This window comes from Pseudophryne corroboree, chromosome 6 (genome assembly GCF_028390025.1).
Source record: "Pseudophryne corroboree isolate aPseCor3 chromosome 6, aPseCor3.hap2, whole genome shotgun sequence".
Lineage (NCBI taxonomy): Eukaryota > Metazoa > Chordata > Amphibia > Anura > Myobatrachidae > Pseudophryne > Pseudophryne corroboree.
In genome coordinates this window covers 517638143-517651514 of record NC_086449.1, presented here as the reverse complement: position 1 = coordinate 517651514, position 13372 = coordinate 517638143, and positions in this window count along the sequence as shown.

Below are 13372 nucleotides of genomic sequence, written 5' to 3'. Positions count from 1 at the left end.
TCATTGTACAATAGAATATATAGAAAGAGAGAAAGAGATATGGGGGTAAATGTATTAGGGTGTGAGAATCAGAAAGTAAGAGATTTTGGTCAAATTCTCCTGTTTTTTTAAAGTGGCAATCATTTACATGGCAAAACCAGCTCGATTTTGCCATTTAAATGATTGCCACTTTAAAATAAACAGGAGAATTTGACCAAAATCTCTCACTTTCTGATTCTCACACCCTATTACATTTCCCCCATGATCCTCTTGCCTCCTACTGGCAATTAAGCAACCTTCTGAGCGCTGATATAAACTATAATGGAAAAGTTGCTGGTACAGTAATATGCATATTATAATAAGAAAACAAAGTAAGGGTTGGCATATCTTGAGTAACTTCAGACTTGTTTTGTACGGGTGGTATTCAGTATACCGGTGCAGGAATCCCGATACCCAGCATGCCGACAACTATTCTCCCTCTTGGGGGTCCACGACCCCCCTGGAGGAAGAATAAATAGCGTGGCACGCGTAGCATGCCACCATGCCTGCAGGGGTCCTCATTTGCGCTCGCCCAGCTGTTGCAGTGACGTGCGGTGGGGTGAGGCAGAGCCTTTCCTGTCATACTTACGTTTCTACCAGAGTTTTGCTTCTATAAAGTATATGAAAAATACAAAGAATATGTTTGAAATATCTTTTTTGCATTATTCTAATCATTTTTATAGCCAAAACTCTGGAGTAAAAAGTCTTTGGCAGGTGAGACAGTGCCTCACCTGCTGACCTTTTCTGCACTTCTCAGATGAAAACTCACCAAATTTCCAGGAGTTTATACTGCTGCACCTGTGTATTATGCCCACATGTACCCTTTGGCTCATATTTTGTGTGTAAATCTGGCTCTAGTGCTAGCTAGTGTCCCCTTAGCCTTTTAGCTCACCGCACGTCCCTGAGCTGTTGTATGCCGGCGGTTGGGATCTTGGCGCCGGTATGCTGGCCGCTGGGATCCCGGCCGCCGGCATACCATACTACACCCATTTTGTACAATAATTACTATTGCCTGCAGGAAAGAAAAATCTCTACAATGTTGTTTTTCTATACGATTTCTAAAATCAGAACCTAAATTCTTAAAGTCCCGTTCAATTGTTGAAAAAGAAGTAATGCGGTGGATTCAGTTTCCATGCCCACATTACTTGCTGGTATTGCAAAGATAAACTAGTTATTCCATAGACTAGTTATAGATCTTTTATGAACCTCTATGTGATCTTTTCCTCAGTGCAGCTTCTTGCTGCCAAAAAGCACAGAGTAAAGGGAGTGAGTTTTAGATTAGTTTCACATTTCAAAAGTGTTTCACTACTTCCTGATTACTATGCCTTTAAAGCTATTATTTTGTGCTATTACTATTACAAAATGACACAAATCGTGTTCACACTAAGCTTCACGGTCGTGTCCTGTCTCATTTGTCCCGCGGTTCCCGCACCCTCCAGAGACGGACTCGTACTACCAAGATTGTGATCGCCGATGGCCGCGTTGATTCACTTGAAAATCTGCCAGCCACTGTGGATATTGCCGGGTCCTTGTACTCTGCACACTGACTCTCCCATCAGTCTTGTTCATGGAAGTAGCCATGACACTTTGATCAGCTGTCTGGACTCTTTGCAATAAGAACTCTCTTTGCAATCATGTGATATGTCCAGCCAATCCACAGACACTCCATGGTATAAAGGAGATGGGGTCTCTTCAATGTCAGTACTTTGTTGTCAGTGCAGGTCTGCAGCTCGCTCCATCAGGAGAATACTGAGCTGACTTCTGCATAGTGCTTATGGTGTTCACAGTGTCCTTCGTATCGCCCGACTTCCATCTATCCAGCTACTCCGCTTCGCTGTGCACCTGTGGTCAAGCATCAAGCCGTGTCCCGGCTATCTCAGCTATCCATCTATCTTGCCCTGCTGTGCACCTGTGGTCAAGCGTCAAGCCGTGTCCCGGCTATCTCAGCTACTCAGCTCTGCTGTGCACTTGTGGTAAAGCATCAAGCCGTGCCCCAGCTATTTCAGCTATCCTGCCCTTCTGTGCACCTGTGGTCAAGCATCTTGCCATGTCCCGGCCATTTCATCTATACAGCTATTCCGCTCAGCCATGTACCTGTGCTCAAGTATCAAGCTGTGTCCCGGCTATCTCAGCTACTTGGCTACCCCGTTACACTGTGCATCTGCGTTCAAACATTAAGCATTCAATCCATGCACATATTCATTTCTTTAGTTCCACTGTTTCTAGCATTGTGGATCATCCTGCAATGTTCCAAGTATTGCCTGTGCCACATCATCGCTCCTGTAAATAATCAGGACCAAAAGAGAATATTTGTGGAAACTTCTACTAAAATGATTATCAAGGTTACCATGGCCATTTTACATTTCCCACCTTATCTGGAAATGCTGTGTTCTACCAATTACCATGCCCTTTCCTTGTGCCTATCGCCACCTCACACTCATGCTCATGATGTCAAAGTCGGAAAAATATCATGCTACACGTTGCCATATATTCACCTCATGCGCTTGCCCGCTGCACGTGCACATTCTCTCCCGTGCGTGCGGATACTCGCAGCTGCGTGATGGCACCCCCCTCGGCCATGCGCTCGAGCGCGTGGTATGTGCATTTACGGTAGAGTTTGTGTGCGTCTAGCGGGCGACTCAATAGTTAAATAATAAAACCAAATAGTATGTTTTATAGATAATGTTCCCCTTAATAATGACTGTAAGTTTGTTTAATGTAACTGGTCGCTGGACAGAGGAATTCCTCATTGCATGATATGAAGGGTCAGACAGGGTTTGAGCAGTGGTGTTTGGTACCTAACTAAAGAACATTTTATTAGGAACAATCCGGTGCTGGTTGGGTAAAGATTAATCGCTCCTGCGTATAGTTATGGCAATTAGCAGTTTCTGGACATTTCCTATATTTGCAGTTCATTATCCAGGCGGCGGGAATTCTGAGATTACCTCCCACCTGAGCAGTTTGATATAGTCACAGCCCACCGGTTCAAACTAACCTATGACCTTTTGTTATAATGCGAAGAGACATTCCTGTGTTCAATGAACAATAAGATTGTAGGGCCCTTTGTAGTACACTGTATGTTGTGTATATAAGGGTCACTGTCCCCAGACCGGCCAGTACTCTCTCTCTTCAACATTTATCTCTGATAATTGGAGGACTGGATTCCGGTTGCGCTTGCGAGTGTTCCCCGTATGGTATGTTTCTCTGTGGCCACTTTGTTACCCGTTTTAAATGTTAGCCATTCATTCTTAGTCGATGTATTTGTGTTTGCGATCGTTCGCTATTGTGTATATTTTTGTTTAGTTATTCTGTTAGGTTTTAATGTTAGCCTGTAGTGTATGAACTGTTCACTGTTTTCTTTTCCCTTTTACTTAGCTAAATATTGTTAGTAAAGGTGTTGGAACCTTAGCAAGGTATTGTGTGTTTATTACATTGCTGAGGGTAATCGGAGCATCTCAATCGCTCAAACAGCTAGCTTACAGATCAAGGTTAAATAGCATTATATCATTGCAGTATCTCAACACTAAGATTTACAGTATAAGCATACTCTGTGTAAGGTTTAAAAAGGTTATTATCTGTGTGTACGCTCGCTGTGTGTATTCCGTACTCACAGGGCAGCGTGTGTACGTAACTAGCGTACCACGTGCAAGGTCTTTGTACGCAAATAGCGTACAAAGTGCGTAGCACGTGCATGAGGGACAGCGGCCATTACGGCTTCACGATATTAATAAATAGCTTGTGTTCTAAGGTAAATAATCAGCTTGATCAATTGAGGGCTCGTCCGTCCTCCACATATCCGCCACTAGCAAGAACAGACTTTATCTGTCAGCAAAGGGCGGGAACGCAGTATCCCTTCGTATCCGTATTGGTGGTGAGGGATACAGTGGTGCTGACTAGATAAGCGTCTGTTACGCTACGCTGTAGGAGTGCTGGGGTGGAATCCGAAACCGGAAGGTAGGAAGGTAAGAACAAAACGCTATTATCTTTTAAAACTGTTTATTTCTGTTTTGCGTACGCACACACACACGCACGCACACATCTACATTGTTGCGACTCACTCTCTTGTTGCCATTAGAACCGATTATTAGACACGTGCTCAGGAAATCTGGTGCTATTTAGTTGAGATTATAAAGGATAATTTTTAAGGGAATAATTGTAAAGGACACGCACATAGCATAGCAAATACTGTGTGGTGTGCGGTAAGCGATTACAGTTGAACATCGTTTACATTTATAGAAGCGTGTTAGTTGCGTTGCTGTGGGCATATCTGGACTTTGTGCATACGTGTCTCGGGCAACGTGCCAGATTACGTATGCAACACAAAGGCATACGCACGTGGCGTGTTTACGCAACGGAGCGTACGGATACGCCCACCGAGACTCAAATCACACTATAACATTGTTTTAGTGGGGGTGGTATAGTACAGCCACCTGAAAATAGCACAGGTTTGTTCAGTTTCCAAAAAGCTTAGTTAAAAGAGAACCTTTTTCTATTGCAATACTCAGGGATTGAACTACTGCCTGTATGAAAGGAATTTCTGTACAGAAAGACCAGTGTATATGAGTGAGTAGGAGTGAGTGTGGAAATAAAGGTATTATTTTGTGAACCCAGAAATCGGGATCCCGTCGGAGACCACATCAGGTGAGTGGACACTTGGTGGCGTGGGACTGGCTTGCCCGCGTTAACATTATACAAGGTAAAAGGAGCAAGTAGTATCCGCAGACAAAAGGACTGCGAAGGTTTAAGCGCAGCCCGGGGGGTTTTGCGTATTACCCATATAGATTGAGCTCCGGCTGAAGGTTTCGCAGCCTAAACAACTGATTCCGTTGGTCGTACAGCGTATAAATATTAAGTTACTTATGCGCAGTGCGACTGGACCGCACGTAATTGTGTACATTAGTTTGTTACCTTGATACCCATTAAAATTTACTGTGGGATCATAAACGCTATTTGTACATTCTAACGTGATTTGTGTAGGTTTTTGTTATTTTAAGGGAGTTTCGCTGTTCACTCAGGAAATCTCCAACAACCAATACTTACTGGGGAGGGTAGCATACTCCCACACGCCCCAGTAAATAGATGTTACAAAAAGATCCCGCGGATTGGGTTCGTCCAGTGGTGGGCACATTGCTGGAACTCGTACTGGCCAATTGGGGCGTAAAGTGAGTGAAGGCACTAGTTGAACTTTCACCGTCGCCTTACCGCGCCTTAAGGGTTCACGTTGGTAGTTGTTGGCCCAAAGGGTCAGCACGGTATATAATGTGTGAAAAATACGGATCACACACACAGGTATTTTGCAAAGAATGGGAACGAATGACAGAGGATGATGGGGAACAGTTTCCCCGGGTAGGCAGTTTGAACCCTGAGGTATTGCAGAATCTAAGAAAAAGGATAGGTCTAATAAAATCTGCAAAGCAGAGGATTAGACATTATGATTGTTTACAGGTATGGCAACAGGAAAGTGAAATACAACAGGAATTAGCTCAGAAAGCAAATTCAAATCCTGGTAGGAGTCTGATAGCAACGGCACCACCACCGTATATAGTAGGGGACAAAGTGGCTGCAGAGAATGACATGCGGGTGTACGATAAGGGTGCACTTAACCAATGTAGTAATGATAAGAATAAAATGAAAGTTAATGCAAATGTTGATACTAACGCTAACCCATGCAAGTTGTATCCCATTTTAAACTTCCCCCAGGAATACGACCAGGAAGATGAGCCCACTACGATTTCAGCTCTCTCTCTAGCGGCCACCATAAACGATACTTCAGTGGGCATCGCCCAACCAGTAAGAGTGGTATCAAAGGCACATAGTTCAGGGACAGGTGAGGTTGTATCTAGAGGTAAGTACGGCACTGTACAATATGCTGAAACTGTTGCACCACCCACTGTAGAATCAACCCAGAGTGAAGTAATTAATATTAATCCTGTTAGAGTGATAGCGGTCCCCAATGGGAAGACCGACACAAATGGGGTCACACCCATCAGGAATATTGCAATGCATTGTCCCTGGTCCCGAGCAGAATTAAGAACAATTTTGTCTGAATTTCCTGATCCCAGAAAAGATTTAGCCGCATGTCAAAGGTTCATTAAGGACCTGGGTAACTCCGCTGAACCCAACAACAAAGATTGGACGACACTACTGAGGGCATGTCTGCCCTCTAGTATTGACCTTGTGAAATTTATAGCTGACTGTAAATTAGATGAAGAAGTACCCCTTACAGATGAGTATAATCAAGATAATGTAACCAGGATCAATCTGCAGCTGGGAATATACTTCCCAGCTGTGGTAAAATGGAACAAAATTTTCTCCATCAAACAAACGGAAGTAGAAACTGCCTCTGAATATTTCCACCGGGCACTGGAGGAAATGGCTAAATATACTGGGATCGTGGAAATTGAGGCAAATGTACACCATAGAGAGGTAGCGGTGTCCGTCTTGATGGACGGTTTAAAGGAGGTATTAAGGAATAGGGTGCAAACCACTCAACCTAACTGGAGAGGTATGTCGGTGGCCGCCTTAAGAGAGACTGCTGTTGGGCACGACAGGAACATCACAAGACGCAGGGAGTCACAGAGTGATAGACTGATGGCTATAAGTATCCAAGCCCTTACAACAAGGCCACCTCAGTCTAGATCTCAGACCCCTGGTGGTAAGCCGCATATGGTAAAATGTTACAATTGTAATAGGGAAGGTCATTTTGCACGTAACTGCACCAGTAATCCACACAATGCATATAAAAACCCTAGGCAACGACATGACATACGAAATTGGGATCAAGGACCGCAGAGACGGAGTTATGAGCCACACGCAGGGGAAACAAGAAGGTATCCCCCAAGAAGAGACTGGCAAGTCTCTGATAATTCCCATTTACCTCCTTCACAGGTAATAGCTGCCAGCGCAATGCAGGGAGGTCACCACGCACCATAGGGGCGAGGCCACACCTGTAGTCTGCAGCCAGTGAAATTAATTGCGAGCCTTGGAAATGAACCTGAGGTCACAATTGATGTAGCTGGAAAATCTCTAAATTTCCTTGTAGATACGGGGGCGGCCAAGTCAGTGATAAATTCGACCGTGGGCATGAGAACCACTGGTAAAACAATTCCAGCCATGGGAGTAACAGGAGTAGTGCGACAATACCCTTTAAGCAAACCAGCAGAGATTACGATAGGGCCTTTGCATACCAAGCATTCTTTTCTGCTGGCTGCTTCGGCTCCGACTAATCTCCTAGGGAGAGATTTACTGTGCAAAATGGGATGTGTCATATACTGTACTCCTGAAGGTGTGTTCTTGGACATACCCGAAAACCACGCTCAGGAAGCGCAGGATATGCTAGACTCCCCAACAAGATTAATGTCACACACTGTTGCTGTAAATAGGTGTCCGTCCAAGGTAGAGGAAATGATTTCCCAGATACCGGAATCACTTTGGACCAAGGATGGACAAGACACTGGATTGATGGCAAACGTAGCCCCAGTAGTTGTGCAAGTAAAAGATGGTAGGATAGCTCCAAAAATCCCACAATACCCTCTGAAGCCAGAGGTGGAGTTAGGAGTTTACCCTGTAATAGAGCGCTTGCTACAACAGGGCATTCTGGTAAGGACGTCCAGCACTGCCAATAGTCCCATCTTCCCTGTTAAAAAGAGTGGGGGGAGGGGTTACAGATTAGTGCAGGATCTAAGAGAGATCAACAAAATAGTTTGAGAGTCAATTCCCCGTAGTGCCAAATCCAGCTGTCATCCTTATGCAAATCCCTCCCACTGCCAAATTTTTCACTGTGATTGACCTCTGCTCCGCCTTCTTCCCGGTACCTCTGCACCCTGACAGTCAATACTTATTCGCATTCACATACAGAGGAGTTCAGTACACTTGGACTCGATTACCACAAGGTTTCATAGACAGTCCAAGTATTTTCTCACAGGCCCTGCATGATTGTTTACAGTCTTTCCAACCAGAGAGTGGATCAATATTGATACAGTATGTGGATGATTTACTGCTGTGTTCAGATTCACTGGAAGCGTCTCTGAGAGATACGAAACAACTCCTGTTTCATCTTTCAGACACAGGACACAAGGTTTCCAAGGACAAGTTACAATTATGCCAGACCCGTGTGAAGTATTTGGGACACTGTCTAACACAAGGACTGAGACACCTTACCGCTGATAGACTTCAAGCAATTCGTGACATGACCCTGCCACAAACCCAGCAACAGATTAGAACGTTTTTAGGAATGTGTGGGTATTGCCGTAACTGGATCCCAGGTTTTTCCATACTGGACCTACCTTTGCAGGAGATGGTCTCATCAAGCAAACCTGATCGGATTTCGCACACAGACGAATCCGAGATGGCATTTGAGAGACTTAAACAGTGCCTAACGCAGGCACCGGCATTAGGTATGCCTGACTATGGGAAACCCTTTGAGCTGTACGGAACAGAGAGTGCTGGGTGCGCAGCAGGTGTCTTAACCCAGAAGCATGGTGATGCCAGCAGGCCGGTAGCCTACTATAGCGCTCAGCTAGATACGGTAGCGCGATCCCTACCCACATGCTTGCGAAGTGTTGCAGCAATAGCATTGCTAGTCACAAAGAGCGAAGATGTAGTGCTAGGACACAACCTCACAATTCATACACCACATGCAGTGTCAGCCTTGCTGAATTCGGCCCAAACCAGACACGTCTCATCAGCGCGGTTTACAAGATGGGAATTGGCATTGATGGCCCCCGTAAACATCACCATAAAGAGATGCAGCGCATTAAATCCTGCAACGTATCTCCCAGGTGTGCCTGGACAGGCACAAAGGGTGGATGATGAGAGTGATGGTGAAGGAGGATTTAATACAGGGGATGACATGCATGATTGTATGGAACATTTGACCCAAAATTTCACGGCAAGGCCTGACATCAGTGACAACCCACTGGAAGATGTAGATTTTACTTTCTACACTGACGGTAGTTGTCACAGACAGACGGACTCGGGAGACTTGTGTACTGGATACGCAGTCGTAGATGACCAAGGTACCATAGAAGCAGAACCGCTAGGCCCACCACACTCAGCACAAGTTGCTGAACTGGTTGCCCTAACCAGAGCATGTGAATTGGCTAAGGGCAAGTCAGCCAATATTTACACAGATTCTAGGTACGCCTTCGGAGTAGTCCATGATTTCGGAGCCCTATGGCGCCTCAGAAATTTCATGACGGCAGCTGGCACACCCGTAGCGCATGCAGCCCACATCAAAAGACTTCTAACAGCGATACAGGAACCCGACAGAGTGGCTGTTATCAAGTGTAAAGCTCACACATATAGCCAAGACCCGGTATCACTTGGTAACAGCCGAGCAGACGAAGCTGCTAAATCAGCAGCCGGTAACCCCATACAAACAGACAGTACACAACTGATGGTATTTAATACTGTAAACACACAGAAATTGTGTGAAATGCAAAATTTGTGTTCCCCACAGGAAAAGGCAGTTTGGAGGTCAAAAGGATATGGCCAGGAGTCCTCAGGACTCTGGACAGATGGACATGGTAAACCAGTGGCACCCAGAGCATACCTTCCAAGTCTAGCGGAAGCGGCACATGGGCTGACTCATCTAGGCAAAGAAGGAATGTGTAAGCTAGTAAGAGCTTATTGGTGCGCCCCACGATTTTCTTCCCATGCGGGTAAAAGAGCAATGACATGTCTCACCTGCTTAAGGAAGAATATCGGAAAGGCAATACCGACAGAGCCATCCCATATCCCTCCGACAGATGGCCCTTTCCAGGTAATACAGATTGATTTCATACAATTACCACCTTGTAGAAATTTAAAGTATGTTTTGGTCTGTATTGATGTATTCTCAAATTGGGTCGAAGCATTTCCCGCGGCCACAAATACCGCTGTATTTACTGCAAAGAAAATTGTGCAGGAATTTGTGTGTAGGTACGGTATCCCTAGAATCATTGAGAGTGATAGGGGTACCCATTTTACAGGTGAAGTCTTTCAAACAATGTGAAAGTTGATGGGAATTAATAGTAAGCTGCACACTCCGTACCGCCCCCAGGGGAGTGCGAAGGTGGAAAGAGTGAACAGCACTATTAAAAATAAATTGAGCAAGGTAATGACTGAAACAGGACTGTTATGGCCCGAAGCTTTGCCAATTGTATTATACAGCATCAGAACCACTCCCAGGTCCCCTCTTAACCTGTCTCCTTTTGAAATTCTGTTTGGTCGACAACCCCATGTTATGATTAACCCCCAGGATGATTTGAAATGTAACAATGAAGTAACCGTAAAGTACTTGGTTAAGATGAGTAAGCAATTGAGGAATCAGAATGATAATCTAAAGTTGGTGACTCCTGATCTGCCAGACAGTAATTGTCATGACATTGAACCTGGGGATTATGTAATGATACGGAATTTTCTACGCTCAGGTTGCCTTATTGACAGATGGGAAGGACCATATCAAGTCTTATTGACCAGCACAACAGCATTGAAGGTTGCCGAGAGAGAGACTTGGGTCCATTCGTCTCATTGCAAAAAGGTCACTGACCCAGAGAGGTCCCGTGATAAAGAACAGACGGTAGAGGTTGTATCACTAGAGTGTCTGTTCAGGGAGGATTAAGACGACACCTGAGCGCCGAGAATAATAAGACCAGAAGCTTGTCGAACCAGATTTCTTTTTCCCATTTGTTATTTTCTCCAGTTCCCACCTCCCTCCTATTTCCTTTCCCCCTTCTTATTTTTCTCCTTTTACTCCTCTAAGATGGACTTGCCCCAAGAGACTGTGATCCGGATTTTCCTGTTGACCATGATGTTGACCAGAGCAGTCTGTTTCGGTGAGAGTACCATGGAGGTCGAGAAAGGATCTGGGATGGGTTCTGATGACCAGGATGCAGGCGTAAATTTCCAAGAGCAACATAATCTCCGAGCAAAAGCGAGTATCAGAAAACGATCTGGTAGCATTGACAATAGAAGAAATTGTGAAGGATTGTTAGCTGAAGAGAACTGCATCTGTAGGCACTGTGACAATATAGTTGAGGATGGGTGCATCAAGAAATGTCAGTCCAGTTTTAATGTCCACATGGACCGGCATCCATTGAGTGACTATCACTCCCTAGTGGGTAAAGTGTTAAACCAGACAGACTGTTGGGTATGCTCTCAAGTACCTCAAGGTCATAGCAAATCAGGACTAGTACCATTCCCTTTAACTGTAAGAGAGGTACTTGAGCTAAGTGGTGGGAGGCCGGTGGACAAGAGGTTTAATATCTCTAGTCCTCCTAGTTTGAAGCTCCACCAATATCATGTGGATAGGTCCTTAGTGTGCTTTAACATTTCCAATCCCCGAAAGCCGGGAAATTGGGAAGTGTTATGGAGTAATCAAACCATGACCTTTTCATACAGAGCCGACAGAATGCCCATAGACACAGAACTTATACGCCAGATAGCCGACCATGGAAGATTTTTCCGGTATAGGTACACTCTAGGAAGTAGAACCATGCGAGTTGGAGAAGTATCACCAGGATACTGTGCACATATCGTACAAACAGATACGTGTACTAAACAGATGGGAGAGTTAGGGTTAGGAGATTTCACATGGAAAATTTGTAACATGATAATGTCATACTCCGTCCCATTTGTTCTCCCCGATGATGCATATTTCATATGCGGGAGAAAGGCGTATAAGTGGCTTGCCCCAAACTCAGAGGGATTGTGCTATATTGGAAAAGTACTGCCTGAAGTAATGACTGTATCCCATAACAAAATGAAAGATATTCACCGCAGTGCCCAAGCTCCTTATACTCACACTCATTACGAGCACGTCGTTAAACGGCACCTGATAGAGCGGACAGAGCATTCAGCCTCTGATCTGATCCATGAATCCACCGGGATTCAATTCCTACTCGCGTTAGATATCACTCGTACCGCCAGAGGAGTGATAAATTATAAATATATATCTGCGCTTGCAAATTTATTAGACAATATCACCGAAATGTATGACGACACATTCAGGTACACTGGGAAAGAGTTACAAGCCTACAAAACAGAACTGGTTCAGCATAGGATGATTCTCAATTACCTCACAGCAGTGACAGGTGGGTATTGTGTTATCCTTGCAACTCAATATGGAATAAAGTGCTGCACGTACATTACAAACAGCACGGAGGACCCAGCCGAGGTCATAGACCAAAAGATGGATGACATTTTACAATTAAAATGGGAGTTTTGAAGGAAACACAATCTCACACTCGCTACTGTGGGTAATGAGCTGACCAGTTGGGTGTCATGGTTGAACCCACGAAATTGGTTCTCGGGTTTAGGAGAATGGGCCCAAGATATTATTATGGATGTAGGGAAATTTCTTTTGTGTATTCTGGGGGTCGTCATATTGGTTGGCTTGATATTTAGATGCGTTCGGGTTTTAACGAAGAGTAAAAGCAATACCAGGGTGATGAGCTTAAGGAGCGAGGACACTGTAATAACTACAGCTAATTTGATTTATGACCCAACGATAGAGACAATGTTGTGATGAAAATGTGATTCCACGGTCCGTTTCTTTCACCCGTTTCTCCTTTGCTTTCCTCCAAGGTACAAAGACATCCGCTTGGAAGAAGAATTTGACAACCTCTTTTATACAGACCATTGATGAACCATGCTACAAGCCCCATTTTCCCTAGTGACTCTAAATTTTACGATAGCCCAAATATTTTAGTGACTAACTTTCTGGACAATGGAAAAACTTTTGCCGTCATTTATAGCAAAAGCATCAGGAGACTACAGTCAACATGTACATCGAGACAAGACACAAGATAAGACCTAAATCAGCAAATGTATATTAAACTCACATAGTTTATGACTGCATTTACCATAATTGCTTCTTATCTTCATTTCTACAACCTTCAGGTAATGACACACATAGTAGATAGGGAATATAGATACAGATATCAGCACTCACATATTCCCCCATTCATGTATCATCAACTAAATGTGCTCCCCCATTTGTTGCAACCAAAAGCCGAAAAGAGCTCGGTAAAGTTTGACAGCCCATCCACAGACCCGTAATACGGGATAAGAAGGAATTCAAATGTATACTTCTCAATACCTCGAAGCTTGATTTAAAACACGTACGGCACGATGATACATGACCCCTCAAACATGGATTCATACACACATGCTTCTACTATCTCACTAGGTCATACCTTTTTCCCACCTTCCTCTCTTCTCCCTTACCCAATCATAGAAATGTATTTACATATGACATATATTTTTCTCTTTTTGAACTGTTTTAGGAAGTGGCAGTTATTGGTGACTGCCAAAGGGTGGACTGTCAAAGTCGGAAAAATATCATGCTACACGTTGCCATATATTCACCTCA